Genomic DNA, 7,782 nt, shown 5'->3' with positions numbered 1-7,782 from the left:
TAGCTTAGTTAGCTCCAGAATGGTCTATTTAATAAAACATGACCTATACTTAGCTAATTATCCTCGAAATGACATAATAGCTCCAAAAATGCATTATTAGCTAATTTAGCCTGAAGAAGGGGACAAGAGGAGAAGAATGAGGAAAAACGAAAGGAAGGAAGAAGAAGAAGAAGAGAAGGAGGAGGATAAGAGGAAGGAGAAGAAGGAGGAGAAGAAGGAGAAGGAGCTCCTCCTTCTCCTTCTTCCTCCTTCTTCCTCCTTTTCCTTCTCCTGCTTCTTTTCTTCTTCTTCTCCTCTTCCTTCTCCTCCTCCTCCTCCTCCTCCTCCTCCTCTTTCTTTTACTTCTTCTTCTCTTTCTCTTCTTCTGCGTAGCTTAGACTCATCCAAGAAATACTATATTGGCTAATTATCCTACAAAAGGACATAATTAGCTTAGTTAGCTCCAAAATGACCTATTTAATAAAAAATGACATATAGTTAGCTTAGTTCTCTCCTAAATGACATAATAAGGCTTATGTAGCTGCAAGATGACCTATTCCCCCTAACTTAGGTATTAAATGACCTATAATTAGCCTAGCTAGATCCAAAATGGCTTAATAAGCATAGTTTGCTCCGGAATGACCTATTTTACCCAAGTTAGCTCCGAAACGACCTATAGTTAGCTAGGGTTCCACCTAAATGACATAATTAGCTTAGTTAGCTCCAAAATCGTCTATTTAATAAAACATGACCTATACATACCTAATTATCCTCGAAATGACATAATTAGCTCCCAAAAGGCATTCTTAGCTAATTTAGCCCGAAGAAGGGGACAAGAGGAGAAGAAAGAGGAAAAATGAAAGGAAGGAAGAAGAAGAAGAGAAGGAGGAGGATAAGAAGAAGGAAAAGAAGGAGGAGAAGAAGAGAACGAGGAGGATAAGAAGAATGAGAAGAAGGAGGAGAAGAAGGAGAAGTAGCTCCTCCTTCTCCTTCTTCTTCCTCCTTCTTCCTCCTTCTCCTTCTCCTTCTTCTTTTCTTCTTCTTCTCCTCTTCCTCTCCTTCTCCTCCTCCTCCTCCTACTCCTCCTTCTTTTACTTCTTCTTATCTTTCTCTTCATCTACGTAGCTTAGACACATCCAAGAAAGACTAAATTGGCTAATTATCCTACAAAAGGACATAATTAGCTTAGTTAGCTCCAAAATGACATATTTAATAAAAAAGTGACCTATAGTTAGCTAAGTTCTCTCCTAAATGACATAATAAGGCTTACGTAGCTGCAAGATGACCTATTCCCCCTAACTTAGGTGTTAAATGGCCTATAATTATCCTAGCTAGATCCAAAATGGCTTAATAAGCATAGTTTGCTCCGGAATGACCTATTTTACCCAAGTTAGCTCCGAAACGACCTATAGTTAGCTAGGGTTCCACCTAAATGACATAATTAACTTAGTTAGCTCCAAAATGGTCTATTTAATAAAACATGACCTATACTTAGCTAATTATCGTAGAAATGACATAATTAGCTCCAAAAAGGCATTCTTAGCTAATTTAGCCTGAAGAAGGGGACAAGAGGAGAAGAAAGAGGAAAAATGAAAGGAAGGAAGCAGAAGAAGAAGAGAAGAAGAAGAAGAGAAGGGGGAGGATAAGAAGAAGGGGAAGAAGTAGGAGAAGAAGGAGAAGGAGCTCCTCCTTCTCCTTCTTCTTCCTCCTTCTTCCTCCTTCTTCCTCCTTCTCCTTCTCCTTCTCCTTCTTCTTTTCTTCTTCTTCTCCTATTCCTTCTCCTTCTCCTGCTCCTCCTCCTCCTCCTCCTCCTTCTTTTACTTCTTCTTCTCTTTCTCTTCTTCTACGTAGCTTACCCTCTTCCAAGAAAGACTAAATTGGCTAATTATGCTACAAAAGGACATAATTAGCTTAGTTAGCTCCAAAATAACCTATTTATTAAAAAATGACCTATAGTTAGCTAAGTTCTCTCCTAAATGACATAATAAGGCTTACGTAGCTGCAAGATGATCTATTCCCCTAACTTTGGTATTAAATGGCCTATAATTAGCCTAGCTAGATCCAAAATGGCTTAATAAGCATAGTTTGCTCCGGAATGACCTATTTTACCGAAGTTAGCTCCGAGACGGCCTATAGTTACCTAGGGTTCCACCTAAATGACATAATTAGCTTAGTTAGCTCGAAAATGGTGTATTTAATAAAAAGGAGGAGGAAGAGAAGACAGAGGAAAAATGAAAGGAAGGAAGAAGAAGAAGAAGAAGAGAAGAAGAAGAAGGAGAAGGAGGAAGAAGAAGGAGAAGGAGCTTCTCTCCTCCTTCTTCTTCTTCTTGTCCTTCTTCTTTTCTTCTTCTTCTCCTTCTCCTCCTCCTTCTCCTACTCCTCCTTCTTCTTCTTCTTTTTATTCTCCTTCTTGTTCTCTTCTTGCTTCTTCTCTTTCTTCTTCTACGTAGGTTATTTTCCCCAACAAAGACATACTTAGCTAATTATCCTCCAAAATGACATAATTAGCATAGTTAGGTAAAAATATCATAAGAACCTTGGTTAGCTCATTAAAATGACTAATTTAGCTCCAAAATTACATAATAAGGTCAAAATGGATTGATAATCATAGTTGGCTACAAAATGACATATTTTTATCCAAGTTAGCTCTAGAATGACCTATAGTTAGCTAAGTTCTCTCCTAAATGACATAAGAAGGCTATGTAGCTCCAAGATGACCTATTCCACCTAATTTAGCTATTAAATGGCCTATACTTAGCTAATTTCTCTCCGAAATAACCTATATATACTTCTTCATCTAGTATTATTCTTCTAACTTTCTTATTTGTCATTTTGCAGGTGACATTCACTTCACGGGAAGCTTGGATTATATTGATCGAATGCTTGAATATGATTTCTTGTACCATGGCATCATGGAAGTTTGGAAACTATTCTAGTATATGGATATATATGAAACTTTGTATGCATGTGGATGAAACTGGTGTAATATATGGTTTGGTACGGATGCAACTTGCATAATATGTATGCACTATGGATGAAAGTTATTTTAATATGGTTATGAGTACGGAAAGAAATTTATTTATGTCAAATATATATATATACATGTATCCTGATTATTGTTAAAAATGCTGGATATAATAATAAATAAATAAAAAAGGGGTTGGTTCCCCCCTTTGTCGTCTGCCCCCACATGGCTAAGGGGTGATGGCAGACGGCAAAGGGGAAGAGAGGGGGGGCTGGTTCCCCCCTTTGCCGTCTGCCCCCGCATGGGAAAGGTGGGATGGCAGACGGCAAAGAGGGAGAGAGAGGGGGCTGGTTCCCCCCTTTGCCTTCTGCCCCCCACATGGCAAAGGGGGGAACCAGCCCCCACTCTCTCCCCTCTTTGCTGTCAGCCCCCACATGGCAAAGGTGGGATGGGAGACAGCAAAGAGGGGAGAGAGAGGGGGCTGGTTCCCTCCTTTGCCGTCAGCTCCCACATGGCAAAGGTGGGATGGCAGACGGCAAAGGGAGGAGGCCTGCCGTTAACACTTAACGGGGCCGTTGGAGTATGTGTCGTCCCATTCAATTTGCCGTCTGCCCCCTCATGGCAAAGATTCTTTGCCGTCCGCTTTAAAAAAGCCGACGGCAAAGAACCTCTTCACCAGATTTTTTTTGCGGTCTACTTTGCCGTCCGCTGAGCGATGACAAAGCCTTTGCCGTAAGTGGTTTCCCCCTTTGCCGTCCGCCATGGCAGACGGCAAATATCTGAATTTCAGTACTGCCAAGTGCTCATTGCAAGCCCCGGCAAGCACTCGCTTTCTGGGGAAAGAAGAAGAGACCCCGGCAGGAACTCCTTGTCGGGGAGATAGACAATGCCACGGTGAGACCCTCCCGCCAAGGAAGAAGGACTGAGCCCTGACAGGCCATCCTTCCCGGGAAGATTGACAAGGCCTCAGCTGGCCATCGCCTCCCTTCCGAGAGGAACAAGAAGAGCCCCCGACAAGGTAACCCTGCCGGGAAGGAAGAGAAGCCCGAGGTGAGGCGCGGGTCCAAGGAGCATCCTCGACCTCTGAACGCCTCCACCGACAAACACGCCACCGATGATGCATGGACCAGCGTCCGCCCGCACGCTAGCGCAACACTCCGAAGTTGCCACATGTGGGTAAATGTCCAACCCCCCCCCCCCTGACGAGGTCAGGGAAGTCTGTCAAAGCATTTAATGCACCACATCAGCACTGTAACTGTCGACCGGCGTTGTTCCGCTCGTGAACCCACCGTTCACCTACTGAGCCACTATGGTGACCCCTTCTCCTATTAAAGGAGGCCCGAGGCTCAGTAGTATGGACTTTTGGGCTTTTTGACCAATTGAAAGGTTGTAAAAGGGACCGATCTAGAGTAACCTAAAACGAATTACTAAATACATGTAGGAGTAGGGTTTTGCGCACCACGTGGCACGAACCTGGGTAAAAAGACGTTGTCGGACCCTAACTGTTGGTTCTGCTCTTGCTCCGACCCCTCTCCCCGCCAAACTAGCAAAAGGGGACCGTTGAGGACCCCATAGGTGTCGATCTTTTCACCGTCACCTCGGGAGACCATGCACCAGCCTCCAGAGCGCCTGCTTCCGAGGCGCCACTGAACCGTCGAAAGCAGAGCTGTTGGCCACCACGAATGTTCATACCAATGCCACGAGTGTCCTCGGGGACCAAACCATCTCAAAAGGGGCCCCAAACTCAAAGTGTGTGTCACCTTTCCTAGGAGGGGGAGAACATGTATCGGCCAGCCCTCAGCCTTCGATGGGCGGCACCGGAGCCCCCGGGGTCTCACTAACGGACGAAGGCGTGGAGCCTAGCCCGGAATGGGCTCTGGAGCTCATGAGATCCCGGACCACGATCCCGCACGACCTTTTGTATAATGCAATGGTGAAAGCAAAACTTTTTCCTAAGGTGGTTTTGGTAATTAATCACAACATATGTGTCATTGAACAAATGATCTTATCCATGTATATTTCAGAAAAGTTCGAAGATGCATTGGCTCAGGATTGTGAGGATAACCCCTGGATACGAGGATAGAAAAAGTATTGTCCAATCTTCAAGCTACAAGACTCCGCAATTTATATTTGTGAGAAATCCCATTTGAGTCCATAGGAAAGCTACTGCTATTAAAAGTGGGTCAGGTTTCTATGATGAATTGGTTTCTCAAGTGCTTAGAGATAGCCACCGAAAATACTGAGCGATTCTCCCACAAAAGTTCTCGTCCAAACCTAAACATCAAAATCGGTGCCACCAAGATTTTTGAATCGACCCTACCGATTTTCCACTAGACAGAACGTTTGCCAAACCCTGGAATCTTGGTACCACCAAAATTCCATTCGGTGCCACCAAAACCAGTGATCAATTTATAGTATGTCGTTTTCAAGAATTGTGAATTCGGAGTCTTGGAATCGGTCCCACCGAGACTTGGAAACCGCCCAAGGTCACCATATCGGTACCACCGAGATTCCTATATCGTTCTCACCAAGAATTCAAAAGTTGCCACATTTTGTGCAAATCGGTGTGTCTGATATTCATTTCAGTTTAACTGAGTTGGGCAATAAAGTTGTAACTGTTGTAGTTTGGGCGATGCCTATATATACCCATCCACCACCTCACATTCACATAAGAAGCACTCAGAACACACATACACTTGCCATATTCATTTTTCTTAGATATAGCCACCTACTCATGTCTTGGTAGCAATATATTCCAATCCATCCATTTCAAACTTGATCTCTAGCCTCCCCAAGTTTCTTTCCACCCAATCAATCTCTTCTACCCATGCCAAATCTGTCAGAGATTGATCAAGTGTTGAGGATACTATCTTTTGAAGCACAAGATCAAGGAGTTCATTGTTCTACCACATCTATTACCTTTTGAAGGGTGATGCCTCCTAGAGTGGTTAGCTGTTGCTTGGGAGCCTCCAACTTTGTGTTGTGGAGTTGTGCCAAGAAGTTTGTAAGGGAAAGGAGATCACCTACTTCGTGAAGATCTACCCTCACTGAGGCTAGACCTTCGTGGACGCAACCTGTGATGGAATAGATAAGGTTGCTTCTCCGTGGACCCTTTGTGGCTTGAGCCCTCTGTGGAATCGCACAACCGTTACCCTCCACGGTTTAAAGTCTCCATCAACTTGGACGTACGATGGCACCAACTATCGGAACCACCCAAAAATTGTCATGTCAACCCTTGTGTTTGATCTTCCTATCCTATCCTATACTTATATGTGGATGTCATTACTTTCCGCTTCCACACTGTTAGACTTGCATATGTAGGGTGTTCTTGACTTACAACAACTTCTGAAACTTGATCACAACTAAAATTGTGAAAAGGCTAAGATTTTATTTGGTCAAGTAGTCTAATCACCACCATCCGTCTAGACATACTTCAGATCCTACAAGTGGCATGAGAGCTTTGGTCTCCATTGCAATTTTTACAACCTATGAGAGTATGGCATCTAGTGAGGTAAATTACCAACATAGAGGTACATAGTTTGATGGTACACACTTTGCTAGTTGGAAGCATAAGACGAAAATGCATATTCCTGGTCATAACCCCGCTGTTTGGTTTGTTGTTCGTGTTGGTTGGCATCGTGAATTCTTTGGTGATGGAAAGTAAGCAGATCATGAAGCGTCTACAAAATAATTAAAGATATTGCAATACAACGCTCAAGGATGCGACATTCTATTCAACTGCCCGTGCCCCTAAGAGTTCAATAAGATTACCTATCTTGAGAATGCCAATGATATTAGGGACACTATGATTGATATGCACGAAGATACCAAAGTTCAAGATGAAGGATGGTGAAGCAGTCACTGAGATGTACTCTAGGCTTGCTCTCATCACAAATGACATCACCGTCTTAGGAAGGAAAGAGATGACCGCCAAAGTCATCATCAAGGAGATACTTGGAGCCTTGGATGGAAAGTACGACACCATTAGTCCAAAGGATGCCAAACTACAAAGATATCAAGCCAACAGAAGTCATTCAAAGGATTGTCGCTCATGAAATGTCACTCAAGGACAAAGAAGAACTGCACAACAAGTCAAGCGGTGCTTACAAAGTTTCAAGTGATACTTCAAATGACAACCTTGTCACCAATGAAGACACAACACTCATGGTCAAGAAATTCAACAAGTTCTACAAGAGTATAGGAAAAGAGAGATGCTCCAACTCAAGATATGAAGAGAAGCATGCATCTAGTTGTGACCGACACTCCTACAATTGTGGAAGTCCCAGACACTACTTCAATGAGTGCTCTACCCCCACCCCGGCCCCCACAAAAGAATAGAAGAGTGACCTAGAAGATGAAGCTCAAGATAAGAGTCACCTCGAAGAGAGAGAAGGAGTAGAGAAAATTGTTATGAACGAAGATCGTCCCGGAGAAGCAAGGAATCAGAGAAGAAGGACAAGTACACCAAGATCCACTCAAGAAGAAGACATAAAGCTCATGTTGGTGAATGGGTATCCCGCTCCGAGTCCGACAACCAATCCGATAGAAGCTACCACTCGAACTCCGACTATAGTCAAGATGAAGGTGTTGTCGGTCTTCCACTCGTATCCTCCAATTCCCATGACATATTAGATTCACCAAATGAAGGGGTTGGAAACTTCTTTCTGGCTAAACTCCCCAAGGTATCACACCCTTAGTACTTTGACTTGAATAGTGATGAAGATGAATTACTTGGAGATAATTACTTGTTCTTTGATAAAACTAGTGATACGAATGAAATGAACTTCATGATGACCATGGTAGTTGAGATAAATCATGTGATGATGATAAGAAGGAGA

The sequence above is a fragment of the Hordeum vulgare genome, chromosome 4H, assembly GCF_904849725.1.
Source record: "Hordeum vulgare subsp. vulgare chromosome 4H, MorexV3_pseudomolecules_assembly, whole genome shotgun sequence".
Classification (NCBI taxonomy): Eukaryota; Viridiplantae; Streptophyta; class Magnoliopsida; order Poales; family Poaceae; genus Hordeum; species Hordeum vulgare.
Note: the sequence above shows the minus strand (reverse complement) of the source record.